The sequence below is a fragment of the Hibiscus syriacus genome, unplaced genomic scaffold (assembly GCF_006381635.1).
Source record: "Hibiscus syriacus cultivar Baekdansim isolate YM2019G1 unplaced genomic scaffold, ASM638163v2 tig00111409_pilon, whole genome shotgun sequence".
Classification (NCBI taxonomy): Eukaryota; Viridiplantae; Streptophyta; class Magnoliopsida; order Malvales; family Malvaceae; genus Hibiscus; species Hibiscus syriacus.
Window position 1 is genome coordinate 2414102 of NW_024063086.1, and position 25125 is coordinate 2439226.

General features: G+C 38.8%; 1 long non-coding RNA gene across 1 annotated transcript; it reads left to right on the forward strand.

Annotated features, from left to right (window-relative positions):
- The first annotated feature begins 4814 nt into the window (after window positions 1-4814).
- Window positions 4815-6536, forward strand: LOC120162889. Its single transcript, XR_005519584.1, has 3 exons — window positions 4815-4932; window positions 5144-5235; window positions 6369-6536. It is a non-coding gene; the product is annotated as an uncharacterized LOC120162889 (long non-coding RNA).
- The last annotated feature ends 18589 nt before the right edge of the window (window positions 6537-25125 follow it).

A 25125-nucleotide genomic window follows, 5' to 3' on the forward strand; every position in this document is an offset into this window, starting at 1 on the left:
TCTGGGCTTGGTTGTAACATAGGCCTATGAGCCTACTTTGTAACCGGGCCTTCGGGCTTTATAATATTATTTAATAATAATATATAATATAAATGTCACTCGGACGAAAACTACTGTCAACAGTAGTCATTTTTCAGCACCACTGGCATCCCATTTGTTGGGACCTAGAGTTGCATGGTCACATCCTTCAGAGTTATCGTGTATTCTCCACACGGAAAATGAAATGAATGTGTTTCTGGTCTCCAACCTCAAACTCAGGATCAACTTGTACTCTTGAACAAATGTTACATAGTAAAATCATCCTTTTGCAAGTTATCTTCAATTGAAGGGTGTTGCTTATCACAAATATTGAGTTGATGACAGAGGACTTGCTGCTTGTCTTCCTACGATTAATTAATTCATGAAATTAATCAATTAATCGTAAAATAAACTTCTAGCATTTATTAATAATAATTTGTTAAAAATAAAAATATATTATTCTATTAAATAATAATAACGCCATTATTCCCAAATGACTAGAAATATGTTGATTGTCAAGTCTCAATAGTTGATTTTGTTCTGTCATTTGAACGAATCTAAAAAAATAATTTTTAAACAACAATAATTTAAAGAAAAATAATTTAATTTAATCTAAACTAACTAAATAACTAATTTAAACAACAACAAAAAATTAAAAACTACCTTCGTATTTCTTTCTTCTTTTCCTTTCTTTCTTCTCTTATTTCTTATGTCTTCTCCTCTCGTTTCTCAATTCATACCCGGTTACACCCTTCTTTCTTAAACAACAAGCTGTGAATTATTGTTGCATTACTACTCCCATGCAGGGAGCAGACTTCCATTAGAAGGCTTCAAATGCGAGCTTCACGTACACTGACTCATTGTATGGGAGACGCATGGAAAGTCATGTGACTTTCAACAACGCGTTGAACACAATGCAACTCCGTCTTTCAACCTTGAAGATGCACTGCTATCATGGCGTCCAAGATAGGTTGTCGAACTACCATGCGACTCTCCCCTACAGCTATAGCATTCGCCATATTCCAACAAATAATCCGTTGACTGCATTATCTTAAAAAATATTTGTTTCAGTAACATTATTGCAAAAATTTTCCCTTATACATTGATCATTCAAAACCTAAAAAATAATAGGGTAAAAGTACATAAATGGTCCTCCAACTATAGGGTAAAACTTTGTTGAGTCTTTTGACTATTAAAAGTTATAAAATAGTCCCTCGATTATAGGGTGTTATTTTTTTGAGTCCCTCAACTATTAAAAATTATAAAATAGTCACCTAACTATTCATATGTTCCAAAATCGTCTTTTTCCCTTAAAACTTTGACGGTCGTCTGAGCTCGATGTTAACCTACTGATTAGAATATGATAAAATTATATTTTAATGATGTCTACTAGCACTATCGTTGTTTTAAACACTAGCTCGACGACATAATGTTTCAAGCAGTAGCTCGATGACATCATGTAAATGGAGTGTCGATACACAAAATATAGCTTAAATATCATATCTCAGTTAATAATTTAACGCTCAGCTGAGATCGTAACTAATTATTTTAACGAAAAATGATGAGTTTGGACATATTAATAGTCGGATGACCATTTTGTAACTTTTAATAATCGGAGGACTCAACAAAGCAGCGCCCTATAGTCGGGGATCAAATGAGGCCTTTTCGACTTATGAAAATATGGAAATATCATCCCAAGTTCCGAGATTTTCTAGGGTCTGTTTAGAAGAGAGATGCAGCTATTGAAACTAATATTGACTTCTTCCTAGAAGAAACGACAAATTGGAACAAGGTGGTCTTTGGAAATATCAGGAAGAATAATGTTTTATTATCACGGTTGAGAGGTATAGAGAGGGAACTTCATTCAGGTCACTCCAATTTCCTTTTCGATTTGGGACACAACTTGTGAGTTGAACTTGAAAATGTAATCGAACGAGAGGATAAATTATGGAGGTGAAAGGCTTGCGTGCATTAGGTCATAGAGGGAGACCTAAATACTATATTTTATCATGTCCCCACTCTTTCTAGGCATAGTGCGAATAAAATCACAGATTTAAAATGAGTCTATGGTACCTAGTGCACTAATCCGAATGAGATGATGGGTATGGATCATTCCCTCTTCTCGAGTGATGATATTACTAGCCATCATTATGGGACTTTTGGTTTGTTTCCGAAAGCTAATCAGGTCGAACTCAATAACTTGGCAGCCCCGGTTTCAGAATTGGAAATTGAGGATGCTGTTTTTTATAAGAGGCCTATTAAAAACCTAGAGTTGATTGGTTACACGTTGGTTTCTTTCAAAAGAATTGGAACATAATGGGTTACTCGGTGTGCGATTGTGTCGAGAGAATCTTTGTCGATGGCATTTTACCAAATCATTTGAATAAAACTTTGCTTGTTCCTCTCCTTAAAGTTTCCACTTCATAATGGATGAGTCAATTCCATCCAGTTATTCTATGTACGATAATCTATAAAGTTTTCACTAGGATTACTATTAATAGGCTGAAACTGTTACTTCCGAGATGGGTCATAGAGAACCAGACTAGTTTTGTCTTTGGACGCTCAATTACTGACAATATTATCATTACTCAGGATATTGTTCATACAGTGCGGAGGAAAACTAGGAAGCATGGTTAGATGGTTATTAAGATTAACTTGAAGAAGGCGTATGATCAGTTAGAATGGGGACTTATTGGTGATACGCTTTAGGATATCAGGATTCTAGATTCACTATGACATCTTATCATTCATTGTGTATCTTCACTTTCAACGCAAATTCTCTAGAATGGTTCGATGTCAGATTCCTTCAAACCATCAAGGGACATCCGTCAAGAAGACCCAATCTCCTCGTATCTTTTTCTTTTGTGTATGGAACGACTTATTCAGAGGATTCTGATAAAAGTTATTAGTCACAATGGCAGACCTTTAGATCTTCTAAACGGTGTCTGAAAATTTCTCATCTTTTTTTTACAAACGATATGATATTGTTTGCGGAAGCTTCATTTGATCAGTTAACAGTAATAAAAGACATTTTTTATAACTTTGCACGGATTCTGGATTTAAAGTGAGCATTGCAAAGACTACTATGTTCTTCTCAAAGAATATGCCTTTGGATTTATGCTTACAGATAAGCTCGACCTTTGACTTTGTAAAGGTTTTGGATCTCGAAAAACATTTGGGTGTTCTCATTCTTCATTTAAGGGTAAATGTTGCATCATATGAATACTTAGTGCAAATAGTTCAGAAGAGATTGAGTGGGTGGAAGGCGAAAAGCTTTCACTTGCGGGGAGAATTACGCTCGCTAAAGTAGTCTTATCAGCAATTCCATCATATACGATGCAAACGACAGTCCTTCCTAAGTGAATATGTGTAGAGTTGGAATGACTAACTCGATGCTTCATATAAGGGATTTCACCAGATAATAGGGTTGTCCATCTAGTTCGTTGGGAAGATGTTTGTCAGTCAATTTCGCAATGAGGTCTCAAATTTTGAACGATGAGTACTAAAAATGAGGTGTTTCTCATGAAGTTGGCTTTCAATTTAGTAGCTAATAAATGAGCCTTGTGGGTTCGTTTTGCGCCAAATATAAATGCGATGATGGTACACCGACAACATTATACCGTGGTAGTTTTTCGACGCTATGGAAAGAGCTGGGCATTGTTTGGAGTGATGTATGTAATAATATATGTTGGAATATTGGTAATGAGAGGGATGCATTTTTGGCTTGATGATTTGGTCTCGAATGATATTCCTCTAATTAATTATGTGCTACTGCATGCTGCTCCTATTATTGGAAGTGTTTGAGTGGCAGACATGGTGGATTATGAAGATAATTGGCATTCGTAACTCTTCCAACATTTGCTTCCATGATCGATTTTATTACACATTAATGCTATGAAGGGGGCAAAGTGTTCACTTATGAGAATACAATGGAGTATTTGGGTCGAGAGGATTGCAACTTCTTAATGAAAGTGACATATGAAATTCAAAGTAATATGTCTGAGATAGTCGTAGACTACCTTTGGAAACAGATTCATCGTTTCCGGAGGGTACAACACATTAAGATATTTATGTGGTTGGTATGTTGTGGTAAGTTGATGACCAATGATGAGAGAGTGTAGTGGCACTTCACCACAGATAGTAACTATTTGATATGTTCTGCATATGTGGAAGACATTAATCACATGTTTCGATTAGGTCCTACTGCATATTCTATTTGGTTGATATTGATTAAAAGGGAAAAATTGGAAGATTTTCTTAGCATAGATATTTGTGGTTGGATTGGTTTGAATATTACGAACCTATAGTATTTCACGATTGATTCAAGGGAGTAAGATTTTTTGTGTGCAATTATTTGGATCCTTTGGCTCTTCAGAAATGCTATGGCCTTCAAAAATCTGGTGGATTTTGGTATATCAAGTTTTGAGCGAAGTCGGAATCTTTTGAAGGTCATTCATCATGCTATCGATGGAGCAGGTACTTTTAGTTGCATGGGATCTTTGATAGGGGTCAGTCTCAATTTCGGGTTGCTTCCTCTGTTGGGATAGTTTGTAACATCCCAAAAACTAGGTAAGAAATCTCAGGTAAATATTTTGGGCTTCGGTGCCATAGTAAGGCCTTGTGGGACATTTGGGTTATGAATGACTTGGTTTTGGGCTTGGGTTGAGCCCAAAAGATTAGAAAAGTGGCATTTTTAAATTATGACCAAAGGAGGAAGAACTAGGGTAGTAATTAACCCTCAAAGTTTTGAAAGGCTGAAAACATTAAAATTTGGGTAATGTCAATTGCTGGGAAAGCTGATTTTCCCCTTTACCTTGTCTTCTTCTTCCTCTCAAAGCTTCATCATTATCTTCTTAGTGGCTAGAGCAAAGGAAGCACCTTTAATGTCTACATGCCGTAGTCCAAATTGTGAAGGTAAGATCCTTAATCTCCTCCCGTAGAGCTTCAATTCAAGATCACCATCTTAAGGTTTGACCATGGTGGTCAAGATGGGGGGTTTTAGAGAGTTTTTAGGTTTTAGATCTTTAGGATGTTCCAAATCCATCCCTAAGAGTTTATAATCATATTTCTACTCACTTAATGTCTTTAAGTAAGTTAGTAATCCTCTTTATTGCTTTTGGTGAAGTGAGAGAAGTTGGAGAAAGCTTCAAGGGCAAGAGAAAGAAGATGTTGGTGCTTGGGTAACCCTTGTGGACGTTTTCCATCAGCTGTAGTAAGGTAACACACTTTAACTCTCTTATACCACTTGTAGAGTCATTAGAAGTGAATTGCTTGCTTGTTCTCTGTATGGGTGAAAATGGGTTGTTTATGATTCATGAGGGAAATGGAGTATTTTGATGTTTAGTATGCACTAAAATGATATATTATGATCTCCTTAAATTCCCATAAGCTTTAAATAGCATTCGAGGACTTTAGGAAGGATTTTTGGTTGTAGGTAAGAGTTTTACTCATGAGAAAATAGAGTTATCTGGGTTTAAGGTGTCAATATTGTAATAACAGTATCGATATTGTTCGTATAAGAAAATCGAAGTCAAGAGATTTTGGTCAGTAGTATCAGTACTCTATCAAAGGGTATTGATAATGTTCTTGAGGTACTGATACCGAGGTTAGTGTATCAATACCATCGATTAGGTTGCCAAATTCCAAAGACCCATTTTGGTATCGATACTTGGGTAGTATCGATACCAATCGATAAAGTAGTATCAAGACCATCACTAGAGGTACTGATACTTTAAAACCTTCTCAGATTCCAGAGACCAATTTTGGTACTGGTACCAAGGATGGGTACAAATACTCATGTGACGGTATCGATACTGATATGATCTCGATACCAACGTTTTAAGTTAGGCAAAAAGCATGATTTTCGGTTAATTGCTGGGGAAGGAGTTTAGAACCCACATAATAGCCCTAATAAGCTTGAAAGTGATAACCCCTTAATGTTCTATGATAAGCATGAAAACACTATGAAAAGATAATGCATAAGATTGATGTCTTTGTTTGACACTCGAGAAACGACGAAGACACCCAATATACTTGAATGTATAGCGACCGTCTAATATATATGTTTGTGAGACATTTGGATACATTTTTTACAGTGCCAAGGCACTTTAGTATTAGTGCAAATGCACTTCCGTATTTGTTCTAAGGTACTTTAGTTATTCGATGGCAATGTTTATGCTTCGTAGTTCTAAAAGTACATGATGTTGTGTAGTGACCCGTGCTTGATGCATTCTGTTTATTTATAATTATACTTTCTAGCATACTCATTTAATGGATGCATGTAGTATAGTGGAGTTATTTGTGTGGCACTAAGCGCATAGCTCAACGTTCCAAATTGTTTCCGTTCGCAGTTTCTTAGGTTCCAGTTCAAGGAGCTTATCACCAGATTGTAGATTCTAGATTTCATCGAGCTTCAAATTATGTCTTGGTTATTTTAGTGGGCATGTATTTCTAGACCTTATGTGTAATTGAGTCGTAACTCTTTTGGTAAACTCTAATATTTTATTTGGAGATATTATTTTGGGAGCTCCTCGTTTGTAAAACTTAAATGTTACGTTTTAATTTATGAATGGTTTATGCTAATATGAGTTATGTGTTTCAAAAAAAATGGTTAATTGCTTCGGTGGTCCCGTGTAGAATCCAAATCTTCCGAATTTCAGGTCCGATCGGATTGGGTGTTACATGGGTCAAGTTAAACACTGATGGTGCCCAGACTGAAATGGATAGTCGACCTTCGTGTGGTGGTGTGATATGTGACCAAATAACTAGTTGGCTAGTTGATTTTTCAAATTTTATTGGAGTACGCTCGGTCTTGGAGGTAGAAATTATGGGGAATTTATGTTGGCATGCTAATGGCATGAGATCTAGATTTTAGACGGTTGGTAGAGTCCGATAGTAAGGAGGCGATTCGTTCATACAAGAGGTGGCAATTCGACAAGGGTTCCCCACCATCCTTTTGGATATTCGTGAATTGTGTCGATAACAATGGGTTATCAAACTTCGGCAAGTGCGATGTGACGGAAATAAGGTAGCCGATAAATTGGCTAAACAAGCCACCTCAGATGGCTTCGATGTTCTCCAATTTAACAACCTACCATTGGAGGTTTGTGAGCTGCAGCATGCTGATAACAGTAGCTAAATAAAATGTAATCTTGGTTTCTTCGTTCCTTTACAAAAAAAAAATACATATTAGGATTTTTAATGAACCCCTAAATTTTAAATTTGTATATAAGTCACTCTTGTGATTAATTTGGCATCTAATATTTGATTCGGATCATCTTGGTTGGATACAGAGGATTACATAGGTTGCCCATGTAATTTTATGATAATTTCACCATCAACGATGACTGGCGATGCACAGTAATAACTGAATGAGTAGTGACGACATAGACGTTAATTTCTGTCGGCCTTATAGAGAAGACATAGAGCAGAAAAAGAAAGAGAGAGAAAATGGGGAGAAAAAGGATAAAATATGATATTTGAACCCTTCCAAAATGATCCAATTTAGGATGACTAATCAGACCCCCAAAATGTCACCATTTTGAACATTTAACCCATTTTTCAACCTGCGACCCAACCCTTCTGATCTTTTGGCTAAGTTACTCTTTCAACCCATCCTTAGTATTAAGTTGTAATGTAGCCCTAATTTTGCATTAACCAATGTTATTTTAGCCCAATTGATTTTCATTTTTGTCAATTTAGTCATAACATGTTTTTGTATATTTTTTATTGTTTGTTTGTTTATCTCATTATTATTTTTGTTTGTCTTATTTATTTTATACATTATTTTTATTTATTATAATTTGCATTGCTAACAAAAGAGTCTTTTTTATTCCAACTTCTTAAAATGAAACAATATATGACTTTTGAAAATATATCAAGTTTGAGCGACATCGGGTGCTCCAATTTTCTTCACTTCTAATAAGTCTTGACTTTGATTTTGGTTTTGATTTTAGACACAATCCACAATTTACGAGTACTCAATCGTATCTAGCTTAAAATGATTGATGACGACTCCATCTATATGATAGATTTTATAAATGTATAACATACTTAAATTATCACAAAATAGTTTCAACAAAAGGCGTAATTTTTTATTTTATATATTGTAACAAATGTTTGGAGTAAGAAAAAAAATCTGAACAAAGAGGAGGCTGAAGGCCATTACAAGGAGGTTAGTGCCTTAGATAAGGACCATGAATGTCACTATGTAAACAATTAGTGATGTGGGGAGGAGTCGGAAGGATGCGTAAGAAACCATCAAGGCTAGGGGCCACTTTAGCAATAGAGTCAGCGACAAAATCTGCTTCACGACGAATTAGAACAAAGTCAACCATCCATATGTTAGAAGACATGTTTGAGATCGCACGAACAAGGGCCATGGGGCTAGTGTGGGAGTAAATGGAGGAGATAAACTTATGAGTTTCAGCACAATCAATTTTACATTTGACACGTTCAAAGCCGTGATTCCATGCAACATAAAGGCCTTCGAGAAAACAGAAAATAAAATAACTTAAATTGTATTATTAAATATCTTATTAAATTTGGTTAGAAGAATAATCAAATATATTCAAGTGATTCAATTGAAATTTTTATTAAGTTATCAAATAAAATCAAATTACATTTTTTTTAAATTTATTCTTAAATTAATGAAAAAGTTATATATATTAAAAGTTAAATAATGGATAAATCAAATTTATTAAACTAAATTCAATTTAGATTAATTTCATTAATTATATGACATGTGATTTAAATCTTTTAAGTTATAAGTAATTGTAAATATAAATAATATGTGTCCGAATAATTATTATAAGAAAAATTAATCATCATAAAAAATATATATTAAAATATTAATTACAAACCTACTTATGATATTTAATACATATTAAAGTTCGAAACTTATACATTAATCATTCAAAACAAAAAAAAAGTAAAATACATACATGATCCTCCAATTATAGGACACTATTTTGTTTAGTTCCCTAACTATTAAAAGTTACAAAATAGTCCATCGACTATTAAAAGTTACAAAATAGTCACCTAACTATTTTTATGTTCCAAACTCGTCTTTTTCCGTTAAAAAATTGATGGTCTTTTGACGGAATCGGGCTTCGACTTAGATTAAATGAATTGGGTTGGAGTCGCCACCGATCATTTATTTAAAAAATAAATAGGTTAATCGGGTACCTTATTTATTACCTGATCTGCATCTTACCAAAGATGTGTCGGATTCGGGAGTCGGTTACGGTCAAGGAAGGATTAGCACCCTTGAACCGCCCTTTCGGTACTACGTAATTTCCAGTTATCTTTAAGTACGAAAGTCAAAAGTTTAAATTCAAAGGTAAAATTACAATCCAAACTGCTTACCTTAGATTTATGTGAAATCATCCTTAAAAAGGTCATGTAACATGTTAGATAAAATGGAAATAAATAATGAAGAAAGTACAAAAATGAATGGAATAAAGGAAGTAATATAAAATAAAGAAAAGAAATGTATAAAAAAAAGGGTAAGGGAAAAAACGTATATAATAAATGTGTGTAGAATATATATATATATATATAATATGTAATAAAGTAAAAATAATAAAAATATATACATATAAAATATTAGATAGAAAAAATAATAATAAAATAAATATATACATACTAACTAAATAAATAAAAGTAAGGAAAAAAAGTATAATATAATAAAAGAATATACGTACATACTGATAAAATATAATAGTGATATATATATATATTTAAATTAAAATATTGAAAGAAGTAACAATAATAACAAATAATAAAAAATAAGAATAATAAATAATAAAAATATATGGTTGACTATAGATAATAATAAGTGCATTATTTAAATAAAAATAAGAGGGGGGAAAAACGTGAAGGGACCAAATTGAACGGAAAAATGAATCGTAACCCTCTTTTGAAAAGAAACACGCGGATCCATTGCATGGAGCGGATCGGGCCACGGTCTAAACGGGCCATGTATTTAAGTTAAATTTGTTTTTAAAAAATTTTATTCTCTCTTCTTCAATAGCCGAGACCCTCCCCCTTTCTAAATTCTTTGGGCTATTCTTCCAAGTGAAGAACACAGGCCCCGTTTTCCAGAAAACACCCACCGTAGCCACCTCGCTGGCTGCCGTTCATCGGCGCCAAACCTTAAAAAAATTTGATTTTTCCGAAAGTCTTTCTTCTCCCCTTTTCGAATATCAAAACCATTTTTTCAAAAAATTAGGCCTCGGGGGTAGATCTAAAAGAAAGATCCCGGTTTTTCCCCCTTGGATCCTCGGCCAAATCTCCGCTTATGAGGTTTTTTGAAACGAACGGAAAAGCGCAGTGAGAAACAACGAAGGCCGAAGCCGATTACACCCAGCAGCCGAAATGAAACGAGGTAAAAATACCTTTTATTGATGCTCCTTTGCGATTTACAAATGCCTTTTTTTTGTGTACAACCCTCTGTTTTCTCCTCCTCCCCTCACTTGTGTGTGTGTGCATGTAATTTATAGTTACAAAAATAAGTTGTTTTTAGAGTCCTATTCGGTTTAGAACTCTAATGCTCCTTGATTGTTTCTGTTGGTTTCCGAGAAATCCGGCGTTGATGCGTGAAGAACGGCGAGCGGCTGGCGTGAGGCGTTAGCTGGAGATGTTCGGTTGACCACAAAAATGGCGCTGAAACATTATGAAGAAAGCTAGGGTTTCAAAACCCTAGTTGGACCGGTTTGTGGGTTTCGCATGGTGGGCCAATGTTTTGGACCTGAAATGTGTAACAAAACAAAAAAAATAATTAATATAATATATAATATATGTTTAATATAATATATTATAAAGGCATGACATATGGGACGAAAATATTGTGTCTACAGCTGCCCCTCTTTGCTCATTATCGTGTAACGAAAATAGAGCAAAGATTAAAGACACAAATTTCGTCTAGTGTAATCGCTGATCTGTTAATTCGAATTGAATCACAAAATGACTCCCTCGTCGTGAGGTTGAGTTGAACTGGTAGCTTCTGAGCATGATATCCTTCGTTGTGAAGTTCAAATCGGACTCAAAGCACTTGATGAGTGGTCTCTGGATCGTCTTTTGGCTCAAGATACTTCATCGTGAAGGTGAAACTTGACCGGAAGACTTTGGTGTTGTGGTGTTACAGATGACTCCTTCATCGTGAAGTTGGGTCAATCTGTTTGTGAAGTTGGAATTGTATATGGCCCCTTCGTCGTGAAGTTGAACCTGAGAATTGGATATCCTTCGTCGTGAAGTTGAAATCCAAGTACTATTCCGAGTCCAATATCCTCCGCTGTGAAGTTAAAATTGGCTCTGAAATTGGGAAGTTGTTTGTTGACAACCAGCGGTCCCTTCGTCGTGAAGTTGAACTTGCGTTGTCTGGAGTCCAATATCCTTCGTTGTGAAGTTGAAATTGGCTCTGAAATTGAGAAGTTGTTTGTTGACAACCAGCGGTCCCTTCGTCGTGAAGTTGAACTTACGTTGTCTCGAGTCCAATATCCTTCGCTGTGAAGTTAAAATTGGCTCTGAAATTGGGAAGTTGTTTGTTGACAACCAGCAGTCCCTTCGTCGTGAAGTTGAACTTGCGTTGTCTGGAGTCCAATATCCTTCGTTGTGAAGTTGAAATTGGCTCTGAAATTGAGAAGTTGTTTGTTGACAACCAGCGGTCCCTTCGTCGTGAAGTTGAACTTACGTTGTCTCGAGTCCAATATCCTTCGCTGTGAAGTTAAATTTGGCTCTGAAATTGGGAAGTTGTTTGTTGACAACCAGCGGTCCCTTCATCGTGAAGTTGAACTTGCGTTGTCTGGAGTCCAATATCCTTCGTTGTGAAGTTGAAATTGGCTCTGAAATTGAGAAGTTGTTTGTTGACAACCAGCGGTCCCTTCGTCGTGAAGTTGAACTTGGGTTGTCTGGAGTCCAATATCCTTCGCTGTGAAGTTGAAATTGGGTCCGAAATTGGGAAATTGTTTGTTGACAACCAGCGGTCCCTTCGTCGTGAAGTTGAACTTGCTTTGTCTGGAGTCCAATATCCTTCGTTGTGAAGTTGAAATTGGCTCTGAAATTGAGAAGTTGTTTGTTGACAACCAGCGGTCCCTTCGTCGTGAAGTTGAACTTGCGTTGTCTGGAGTCCAATATCCTTCGTTGTGAAGTTGAAATTGGCTCCGAAATTGGGAAATTGTTTGTTGACAACCAGCGGTCCCTTCGTCGTGAAGTTGAACTTGTGTTATCTGGAGTCCAATATCCTTCGTTGTGAAGTTGAAATTGGCTCTAGGTAAAACCTGCAAAGATATGCATATATTCGATGTTATGGATGTCATGCTCTTAGGTATGCCTAAAATGCATATGCACCATATGTTATTGTGGGCTATGGAGAGAAATCTCGATCTCCGGTGGCCTGTCGTTGTTGACTCTTGATTTTGAAATCTTGAAGTTCTGATTCCTGATCTTGAATTCTTCAAATGTTTAAATCTAGTGTGCACATTCTATTTTTGATTTGGGAGATGCTTCTCGACCATCTCAAGTATGTGCATAAGCCTTGATCGGCTTTCGGGTACCTGTACTTTTCAATGAATCTTTGTACAGTAATATGCGATTATCTTTCACAAAAATAAATAAATCATTAGATTTAAGTCCAATTCAAGATGCTCAAAAAGGAATTAGAGGGAAGATTGTCTTTATTCATAAGGGAGAAGAAGAACAAATATGACAAACATTCTACAAAACGAATACACGATGATGTGTAAATGAATCTCTTAGATCTCGATAATGTGAGCACTTTTGAGCTGAAAAGCAGTTTGGTGACCTTGCATGCAACCTTTGCCAAAGGATCTTTGAAAATACGACAACATTCAGGAAAGCATAGCATTTCTCCGATTTGTTGAGTTTGTACCGGGATGTTTCCACTGTTAGTATCCAAATCGCCCTTTCTGGGTTTTCAACTTGTACCCATCCTTGGTTGCAAGACGCCCTTTGCGGGTTTTCACCTTGAACCCGCCTTATTTTCTTTTCTTTTTTCTCTCTTTTCTCCTTTTTCTCTTTTTTCTCTTTTTTCCAATTTAGGGCGCCCTTTCGGGTTTTCACCCTAAACGCTTTTTTTTTCCGACTTAGGACACCCTCTCAGGTTTTCATCCTAAGCGAAGTATTTCTTGACTGTGTCCGAGTTGATGGGATGTGGCAGTTTAGGTCCGTCCATTTCAGCCAGGACGAGGGCTCCTCCGGAGAAAGCCTTTTTCACGACATAAGGTCCTTCCCAATTTGGCGTCCATTTTCCTCGGAAATCCTTCTGGACTGGCCAAATTCTTTTTAACACTAGATCTCCTTCGTGGAATATCCTCGGGCGCACATTTTTGTCATGTGCCCGGATCATTCGTTTCTGATAGATTTGACCATGATGAATGGCTTTCAGTCTTTTTTCATCTATCAGATTAAGCTGATCATATCTGGATTGTACCCACTCTGCATCGTCCAGTTTGACTTCTGTCAAGACCTGGAGAGACGGAATCTCAACTTCAATGGGTAGCACCACTTCCATTCCATAAGTTAGTGAAAATGGAGTTGCCCCAGTCGAGGTTCGTACCGAGGTTCGATAGGCGAACAAAGCAAAAGGCAACTTCTCATGCCAGTCTTTGTAAGTTTCAGTCGTTTTCTCCACTATCTTTTTAATGTTTTTGTTTGCCGCTTCTACTGCTCCGTTCATCTTTGGTCTATAAGCAGTGGAATTGTGATGTTTTATGTTAAATTGTTCACAAGCAGCACTCATCATCTTGCTGTTCAAGTTTGTTGCGTTATCGGTGATAATCCTTTCAGGTAGACCATACCGACATATAATTTCTTTCTTCAGAAACTTGCAAATAGTGGATTGAGTGACACTGGCATACGATGCAGCCTCTACCCATTTCGTGAAATAGTCAATTGCCACGAGAATGAAACGGTGACCATTCGAAGCCTTCGGATGGATTTGCCTGATAACTTCCATGCCCCACGCAGAGAAAGGCCATGGTGACGTCATTACGTGAAGCGGATGGGGTGGAACATTTATCTTGTCTCCATAAATCTGACATTTATGACGTCTTCTAGCATAGTTGATGCAATCGCTTTCCATTGTGGACCAAAAATATCCACATCTCATTATTTGTCTTGACATCATATGTCCATTTGCATGTGCTCCACAAACTCCATCATGTACTTCTTCCACTATCATTTTTGCCTCTTCAGCATCGACGCACCTCAACAGGACTTGATTATGGCTCTTCTTGTATAAAACCTCTCCGTCAAGGACGTATCCAGCTGCCAACCTTCTAAGGGTTCTCTTCTCGGTTTCAGTGTTTTTTTTTTATAACTCCGATGCTTGATATACTGCAGAATGTCGTAGTACCAAGGCTTAGTGTCTTTCACTTCTTCAATTTGGTAACAATGAGCTGGGTACTCATATGACTGCATGTTAATTGGTATCATTTCAGACTCCCCACCAGCCTTGAATGCGGCTGCCAAGGTAGCTAAAGCGTCAACCATCTGATTTTCTTCTCTAGGCACGTAGTGGAAGGTGACTTCGTCGAACTCTTCGAGCAGATCCAGCACTAGTCTCCCGTATTCTAACAGTTTTATATCCTTAGTTTCCTATTCTCCTCAGAGCTGATAAATTACTAAGGCTGAGTCACCATACACCCGCAAAGTCTTTATATTTTGCCCCAGTGCAGCCCGAATTCCCAAGACACATGCTTCATATTCTGCCATGTTATTGGTGCAATCAAAGTTTAGTCTGCTGGTAAATGGGTAATGACTCTCTTCCGGAGAGATCAGGATTGCCCCGATGCCGTGTCCTAATGCATTTGATGCTCCATCGAAATGCATTCTCCAGGAACTGTCTGTTGAAGTCTCTGCTTCTTCTAAAGATATGGCCATCGAGTCTTCTTCTGGGAAATCAAAGTCCAACGGCTCATAGCTCTCACCAGTTCTGCTTGCCAAAAAATAAGATATGGCACTTCCTTTTACCTCTTTTTGGCTCACATATTCGATGTCGAATTCAGACAAAAGCATCTGCCATCGGGCTAACCTTCCGGATAGAGCGGGTATACCCATCATGTATTTTAATGGATCTAACTTGGAAATCAGCCAAGTAGTGTGATACAACATGTATTGCCGGAGTCTTTTTGTAGCCCAGACCAGAGCACAACAAACCTTCTCAATAGGAGGATATCGGACCTCGCCATTGGTGATTTTCTTGCTTATATAATAGATGGCTCTTTCCTTCTTCCCAGACTCATCATGTTGACCCAGGACACACCCCATAGAGTTCTCGAATATGGAGAGATTCAAGAACAGAGGTTTGCCTGGGATAGGGGACATCAGGATAGGAGTGTGAGATAAGTACTCTTTTACCTTCTTGAATGCAATCTGACAGTTTTCATCCCATGCTCCAGGGCTATTTTTTCGAAGAAGGCGAAAGATTGGATCACACTTGTCGGTTAACTGAGATATAAACTGAGCTATGTAATTCAATCTTCCTAAAAAACCTCGGACCTTCTTTTGTGTTCGTGGTGGAGGTAGACTCTGGATAGCCTTAACTTTATCAGGATCAACCTCAATGCCTTTTCTGCTGACTACAAAGCCTAATAGCTTCCCGGATGTCACCCCGAAGGTACACTTGCTAGGGTTCAGCCATAACTGGAATTTCCTCAATCTTTGGAAGAGCTTTCTCAAATTCTCGATATGTTCATTCTCAGTCTGTGCCTTGACAATCATGTCGTCGACATAAACCTCAATTTCTTTATGCATCATGTCGTGGAACAGGGTCACCATAGCTCTCTGATATGTTGCCCCAGTATTCTTTAATCTGAAAGGCATCACTTTGTAACAGAAAGTTCCCCAAATTGTGACGAAAGTGGTCTTCTCCATGTCTTCAGGATGCATCTTGATCTGATTGTACCCCGAAAATCCGTCCATGAATGAAAAGTAGGCGTTCCCGACTGTATTGTCCACCAGAGTGTCTATGTGTGGCAGAGGAAAGTTATCATTGGGACTTGCCTTGTTAAGGTCCCGGTAATCAACACACATGCGTACTTTCCCGTCATTCTTCGGCACAGGCACTATGTTGGCCACCCACTCCGGATATTTGGCCACTTGAAGAAAACCGGCATCAAATTGTTTCTTGACTTCTTCCTTGATCTTAAGGAGCATTTCTGGTCGCATTCTTCTCAGTTTTTGCTGCACAGGTTTGAATTCTGGTTTGATTGGCAGTTTGTGAACTACCATATCTGTGTCTAGTCCTGGCATGTCTTGATACGACCACGCGAACACATCTCTGTACTCCTGAAGTAAGACTATCAGGTTTTGTCTTGCCTCAGTCGAAAGAGTTGTGCCGATTTTAACCTCCTTTCGATCCTCCTCAGTGCCCAAATTTAAGATTTCGATCGGCTCCTCATGCGGCAGTATTTGCTTTTCTTCTCTTTCTATCATTCTCAATAATTCGGTAGGCAAGTGGCACTCCTCTTCATTATCGCATTCATCAAATTCCCCAAGACAAATGGTTGATTCAAAATCCACCTCCGGATCCGGATCATCAGTGCCTACATTATCGTTATCTGGGAACCTGTAAGGAGAAAAATGTGCATGTGTGAGAGGATAATATCCCACACGGAATGGTCAAGAACTAACTTTGAGAGTAACTGGAAATGAAGTACTGGAATGAAGGAGATAGACAATGAAATCAAAAATAAAAGAAAAATTTGTTTGCCATGGAAAAAGAAAAATACATCTTTTATTAAACTGAAACAAAATGTTTATTCACCCTTACAAAAGATCACTTATTGCCCCGGGTATAGGAAAATAGGGATAGTTCGAATATTACTCTGAAAGATTCTTGTAAACCTCAGGTAGTTCTTCCACCGACCAACTGCTAGGCACGAACCCAGGTGACAGAGGGCATATCCCGGATCTATCTCCGTTGTCAACATCTTCTGTGGTCATGGCATTGATGTTCAGATCTTTCAGAGCCGCTTCTAACTCGGATATAGTGGTTTCAAACACATAACCACCTGACTTGAATGTTCTACAAAGAGGCGGGAATATCATAGGCTTCCATTGGAGTTCGTTTCCAGTCAATCTGGCTAATCTTCTCTCCCGATTCTTTTGGATCTCCTTTCTCTTTTCATGATAACTGGGCTGCAAACCTAGCCCAAATTGGTCTAATTTTGAAACAAGAAGGATAGGATTAATCCTTCCTTGCAAATATTTCCCAAAACCTCTCCCGGTCCTGGCACCTCGGCCTAGGGTTTGCTTGATCTCCATCTTTATGCATTTGGAGAGTCGGGGTCTTGAAATCTTTTTTCCTTCCGCCACGAATGTGGCATTCACAAATTCCAAGGAACGGAATGAACATTCTACCGCTTCCTCGTCTACTTCGATGTATGGGGCCTCCATGGTCACGCTTACCACGATATCTTCCTCAGTATTGATAATTACTAAGGCCCCGTCAATAACAAATTTAACTTTTTGGTGCAACGTGGAGGGTACTGCATCGGCTTGGTGAATCCATGGCCTTCCCAAAAGACAGCTATAGGACGGCATGATATCCATCACAAGGAACTCAACATCATAGGTGGCTGGTCCGATGGTCAATGGTACCTCGATCTTTCCGATTACCTCTCTTTTGGTCCCATCAAATGCTCAGACCACATTCTGACAAGTTCTCATATGAGAGGTATCTATTGGTAGCCTCTTCAATATAACCAAAGACATCACGTTCAAGGCTGAACCATTATCGATTAAGACGCTTGGTAAAGCGTGTCCCTTACAGTAGGTAGTAATGTGTAACGCCTTTGTTCGGCCTCTTCCTCCGGATGGAATCTCATCATCTGAAAATGAGATGAGATTATCAGCTTGAATATTGCTCACCAGTCGATCCATCTTGCTGACTGGTATGTCTTGTGGCACGAACGTTTGATTAAGGACATTCAACAGCGCTTCTCGGTGTGCTTCCGAGCTTAAAAATAGTGCTAGCATTGAAGTACGTGTAGGTAAGTTGTAGAGCTGCTCTACAATGTTGTACTCACTGTACTTCAAGATCTTGAGGAACTCTTTAGCTTCTTCCTCCTTTATAGGTTCATTGACAACTAGCACATCTTCTTTGAATGGCTCAAGTGGTCTTTGCCCCACTTTGCTATCGCATCCTTTGGAAGTACTCACCTGGCATTCGTACTTCCATGGCATTTGCCGATTGTCCTTGTATTGAAAAGGCCGAGGTGCTGTGATTACCACCTTGGCTGGTGTTATTACTGTTATACCTGCCTTAGGGGTAATTATCAAAGGACTACCCCTACCAAATCTTCTGTCTGATGATTCTCCGGTGGCACAAACATCTGCTTCCAAAGAATATTGAATTTCTTCGTAAAACTCCAGCTCTTTCTGGTCCATCATGAGCTGGACTAACAATCTGAACTTTGGGCAATCTTGCACTTTATGCCCTTCTTTGTTGTGGTAACAACAATGGTTACCATCTTCATTTTCTGTCGTATCTGGATATGGTGCAAGAAATTCTGCCTTTACCATTTGGCTCCATACCCAAGCCAAAGGAGATTTAATTTCCAAAACACTCGATTTAATTCTCCTGCCCCCTTCAGTAGTAATGGCATTGATTCCTGTCTCCTGATGATTGGGCAAGGGATTCTGGGCGACGTTTGGTGCTCCGGAGTTGAAAGTGATCCAATTCTTGTTACGCATTCGTTGGACAAGTCTCTTGAATGCGAGACAACTTTCAATCAAATGCCCCTGCACACCGCCATGGTATTCGCAGTGAGCGCTCTCGTCATACCATTTCGGGTAAGGGGGATTTATTGGATTCATAGGATAAGGCGACACTGCATGAGTGTCAAAGAGCTGTTGGTATAATTCTTTATATGTCATGGGAATGGGTTCGAACTGCTCTCTTTCCCTTTCCCTTCTTGGTTCTCTCTGGTTCTGTCTAGAAGTACCGGATGGTACAGCTGCTGTGGAATTTGAGCTTGAGATCGTAACCCCCTTGCTGACGCTGTAGGTGTTTACATTATTGATCTCTCGCTCTTTGTTTTTCATGGGAGGTTTTTTACTGGAGTCTCCTCCCTCAATCTTTCCTTGTTTAATGGCCAACTCGATCATTTCACCGGCCATGACTAAATCTGAGAAATTTCCCGACGTGATTGCTACCAAGTGCCCGAAGTAAGGTGCCTTCAAGGTCTATACAAACAGCTTTCTTGTTTCCTTTTCAACCAAGGGTGGATGAACTTGCACAGATAAATCCCTTTATCTATGTGCGTACTATCAGAAATTCTCATTGTGTTTCTTCTCTAGGCTTTGTAACATGACCCAGTCGGGTCTCATATCGTTGATATGCTTATACTGCTCCAAGAAAGACTTGGCTAAGTCTTTCCACGTCTTGATATGAGTTCGGCTAAGCTGGTTGTACCACCGAATAGCTGAACCGGACAGGCTCTCCTGAAAGCAATGGATCAGGAGTTGGTCATTTCCTCTGTACCCTGTCATCTTCCGACAGAACATAGTGTTATGGGCCGAAGGGCAGCTGTTCCCGTCGAACTTCTCAAACTCAGGAACCTTAAATTTTGGTGGAAGCACCAAATCGAGAACCAAGCTTAGTTCCATTGCATCAACACCATAATAATCATGGTCTCCCTGAACCATCTTCATTTGGTCTTCTAACATCCTGATCTTTTCTTCCATCTTCTTCGCCTTATCCTCCTCGTCAAAATCTGGGATAGGGCAGTCGTCCAGATGACTGTCAGGCTTTACCGCAGAAGTCTGTAAATTTGCCGCTGATACAGCTTTCCCTCTAGCGGCAGATGAGTCACCTTGCGGTCCAGGTAAGGTCCCGGATGAGGCAACCACTTGTGGGGTCGGTGGTATGGTTATCCCCTCAGATGCACCTTCTTCGGATGCACTTGTCTGTTGTTGTAAACCAGATAACTTAGCCATGATTTGGTCGACTAGGGACTCCGTGCTTTTCTTTATGGACTCCATGGTACGTTGACTGTTCTGAGCCATCTTGTCCTCCAATTCCTTTTGAAGTCTTGCCATGTTCTCCTCGAGTTTTTCCATTCTGACATCTATTTGTTTCTTTTTTGCACGAGTGTTGTGAGGGTGATGCGTATCTAAAGCTTGCGGTGGTAAGCTTGGTGTCTGAGACATGTTCTGTTAGTTAATACGAATGTAAAAACATGGAGAATAAAAAAAACATGAAATATAAAAATGCAAAATATGCAATGTATGATGTATGCAATTTGGAGGCATTGATCCAGAAAAGTGTTCATTATTATAAATAATCCTTATTCAGACAAAAATGTTTTATCTTTTTAGAGACATAAAAACAAATTAAAGGTACATTCGGACTAAATCCTCTAGACCCCAAACAGCTTCCAGTAGGTTAACAAGTCTTCTGCCTTCATCTGTCACTGGTTGAATGCCTTGTCGAACCACTCCAGCTTCCCTTGCTAGGCCGTGAAGATGACGGGCTTCTTTTTGCACTTGATCCAGGAAATCTCGGATGGTTGCATCTCGGGCCCTCACCCTTCGCTGTGCTTGCTCCCAACGGAAACGCCATTGTAATCCTCCGTCGAAGGGCACTATCTGAAGCTCGTTTGCTTGCCTCTTGAACCCATCTACAATAGCTTCCAACTCAGCTATTGTCTTGTCATCCTTCTCATGCTGTTTTTCTAAGTCAGCTACCCGAACTCTCAAGCGTTGGTTCTGATATTGACTATCTGCCAAGCATCTTTGGGCAGTCTTCATCTGTTCCTTCCAAGCTCTCTCATCAGGCCCATCGAACTTCCTTTTCAGGCTATGAGCTTCGTCTTTCCATTATTCAGAAGCCACTTTCAACTTGGAGTTATCCTTGACCATATCTTGATACCCCTTTCTCAAGTCTTCGAGCTCAAAACGGGCTCTTTTCTGCTCTCTTTCCAGTTTATCTGCCCGATCTTTCTGAGAGTCGGTATCAAGCTTCCAATGATAACGTTCAGCTTCAAGTTCCCTTATCCTCTGCTTTAGCTCATTATTCACAGCTTCAAACTCGGTCTTGGCTATCTCGAGTTCAGAAGGGACATGCCTGAGATGTTCCTCCATGGTACGGGTGTCCTCACAGTCTGGCACTGGAATATTGTCATTTTTCCTCAACCTTCGCCACTCCTCATAATCCGGGGTGAGCATGCTTCTGGCAGCTACAACATCCATCCGGAATACTTTCCTCCATGAATCGGCTGCTTCTTTGATCATCTTCTTATAGCTGTCACCGTGATACTCAAACTCTGACCTAGCTAATCCGCATGTTGCTGGGACAAACTGACGTGCCCCATATTGTCTAAGTGCTAATAACGGAGCATACCCGACTGCTCCCCAAAGTCCAAGTAAGGTCACAGTGTCAGAATCACCACATCGGAAAAGAAGGTCGCTGAGGAATAACCAGGGGGCTCTCTAGACAATATCCCGGTCCTGAAGATTCGTAAAGACCTTCATCCATTTTTTCTTCGAAGCACCTTCATGCCATTTCAAGGTGATAAACTCACCTAGAGGTGAATAGGTGGTGCTGAAACGGTGGTAGGCAACCCCGTTAGTCTTCCAGAAGTGGCTGTGAATCCAGACCTGAAGGAGCTGCATACACCCGGTGAATCTTCCTCCGCCAGTTCTTCGGCAATGGTTGAGAGATTGAAAGGTCTCGGCCAAGATGGCTGGTGCTGGGTTAACTCGTTTCGAGAGTTGCTCAAACAGTTCCACCACGGCAGCGTCAATGCACCCCACAGCCTTCGGAAAGATAATCACACCATACAGACCCAGTGCAAAAAGGTCTATAGTCTTCCACACATCAGGGTGGTTTTTCATTAGTTGCTTTATGTGGATCCACTCGATTCCTTCCCCGCTACCTTTGTGCCGGAGTCGATCAGTTACCCACTTTTCATCAACCCCTGTAATCTTGGCCAGTTCGTTCTTGAAGGGCTGACTCTTGATGTGCTTGATATATGCTCTCTCTAGTTTGATGCCTTCGCAGTGCAGTAGGGTAGTATACTCTTCGATAGTAGGCACCAAGTCTTCCCGGTTAAAGGTGAAGTAACTATATCTCGGGTTCCAGAATTGAATTAATGCTCGAAGCAGGGGCTCATCAGTCTTGACATGGAGCAAGAGGGCGATATCACCATATCGTTGGCTGAACTTCTGCTTTCTGTCATTCTTCCAACTGTCCCAAATGTTTTGCAGTTCTTGGACATCATTTTGTTTCAGGCTGACAGCGGCGTAACTAACCAGCTCTGACACATAGTTCCCTTGAAGACTGTCTCACTTCTCTTTCTGAGTCTTCTCGGACCATAGTCGTGCCTCAGCGTTTTCAATATCTTGTATTACAACATCTTTGTCCATTAATTCGAATTATTTTGTGTATAACAAACACTTTTTAGGGATCAATAGCCTCTTGTAATGATGCAAATGCTAGAAAACAAACACAAAGGCAAAAACATTAGTAAAATAAAAATACAAATAATAAAAAAATGACGGAAGGAAAAAAAACACAAAAAAACATGGTTAGGGTAAAAATATCCTAGGTTTAGGAATGTGGTTTCGGGGTAGGCTCTAATTCCTCATGGTCTCCCGGTTTAGGTTTTAAAAACAGTACCCGAGTTCTCCTTGCCGGTGCCCCCTTGGGCTTGCCAGACCCTTAGTCCTAAACCCATCACAGGCTTGTGTGGATTAAGTTAAACTCGAGAGGACACATTACCTTATGCCCGCACGGTGAATAAATTCACACGAAGACATAAGGTATATGAATCCCGAAGGCTACTTGCTAGGCCCGCACGGTGAATAAATTCACACGAAGGTGTCGCTTTCACCCCCACTTAAAATAGGGTTTGGAGCTCGGGTATAGAGCCTTAGATGAAAAGAACTTTGAAGACTTAAATCATGAGAAAACGATTAGTCCAACTATTTACTCGAAAATATAATCAAAAGTAAGTAAAAAGGATCGAAATATTACCTTAAAATTTAAACTTACCCTTTTCGTTAAAAAGACAACTGGAAATAACCTTAGCCTGACTCACTTACCTGTGTCCCCAGTGGAGTCGCCAAGCTGTCGCAACCGCCTTTCGGTTGGGCCCGGAATCGGGCTTCGACTTAGATTAAATGAATTGGGTTGGAGTCGCCACCGATCATTTATTTAAAAAATAAATAGGTTAATCGGGTACCTTATTTATTACCTGATCTGCATCTTACCAAAGATGTGTCGGATTCGGGAGTCGGTTACGGTCAAGGAAGGATTAGCACCCTTGAACCGCCCTTTCGGTACTACGTAATTTCCAGTTATCTTTAAGTACGAAAGTCAAAAGTTTAAATTCAAAGGTAAAATTACAATCCAAACTGCTTACCTTAGATTTATGTGAAATCATCCTTAAAAAGGTCATGTAACATGTTAGATAAAATGGAAATAAATAATGAAGAAAGTACAAAAATGAATGGAATAAAGGAAGTAATATAAAATAAAGAAAAGAAATGTATAAAAAAAAGGGTAAGGGAAAAAACGTATATAATAAATGTGTGTAGAATATATATATATATATATATATATATATATATAATATGTAATAAAGTAAAATAATAAAAATATACATATAAAATATTAGATAGAAAAAATAATAATAAAATAAATATATACATACTAACTAAATAAATAAAAGTAAGGAAAAAAAGTATAATATAATAAAAGAATATACGTACATACTAATAAAATATAATAGTGATATATATATATATATTTAAATTAAAATATTGAAAGAAGTAACAATAATAACAAATAATAAAAAATAAGAATAATAAATAATAAAAATATATGGTTGACTATAGATAATAATAAGTGCATTATTTAAATAAAAATAAGAGGGGGGAAAACGTGAAGGGACTAAATTGAACGGAAAATTGAATTGGGGATTGATTTTAGAAGAAATTAGGAGTGAAATAAAAGCTTAGGAAGAAAGATGGACCAAAGCGGGTATTAACCCTCTTTTGAAAAGAAACACGCGGATCCATTGCATGGAGCGGATCGGGCCACGGTCTAAACGGGCCATGTATTTAAGTTAAATTTGTTTTTAAAAAATTTTATTCTCTCTTCTTCAATAGCCGAGACCCTCCCCCTTTCTAAATTCTCTGGGCTATTCTTCCAAGTGAAGAACACAGACCCCGTTTTCTAGAAAACACCCACCGTAGCCACCTCGCCGGCCGCCGTTCATCGACGGCAAACCTTAAAAAAATTTGATTTTTCCGAAAGTCTTTCTTCTCCCCTTTTCAAATATCAAAACTGTTTTTTCAAAAAATTAGGCCTCGGGGGTAGATCTAAAAGAAAGATCCCGGTTTTCCCCCCTTAGATCCTCGGCCAAATCTCCTCTTATGAGGTTTTTTGAAACGAACGGAAAAGCGCAGTGAGAAACAACGAAGGCCGAAGCCGATTACACCCAGCAGCCGAAATGAAACGAGGTAAAAATACCTTTTATTGATGCTCCTTTGCGATTTACAAATGCATTTTTTTTGTGTACAACCCTCTGTTTTCTCCTCCTCCCCTCACTTGTGTGTGTGTGCATGTAATTTATAATTACAAAAATAAGTTGTTTTTAGAGTCCTATTCGGTTTAGAACTCTAATGCTCCTTGGTTGTTTCTGTTGGTCGCCGAGAAATCCGGCGTTGATGCGTGAAGAACGGCGAGCGGCTGGCGTGAGGCGTTGGCTGGAGATGTTCGGTTGACCACAAAAACAGCGCTGAAACATTGTGAAGAAAGCTAGGGTTTCAAAACCCTAGTTGGACCGGTTTGTGGGTTTCGCATGGTGGGCTGCACTCGTGGGCCAATGTTTTGGACCTGAAATGTGTAACAAAACAAAAAAAATAATTAATATAATATATAATATATGTTTAATATAATATATTATAAAGGCATGACATATGGGACGAAAATATTGTGTCTACAGATGTTAACATGTTGATTAGAATATGATAAAATCATATTTTAATGATGTCTACTAGCACCACCGTTGCTTTTAAGCACTAACTCGACGACATAATGTTTCGAGCAGTAGCTCGATGACATAATGTAAATGA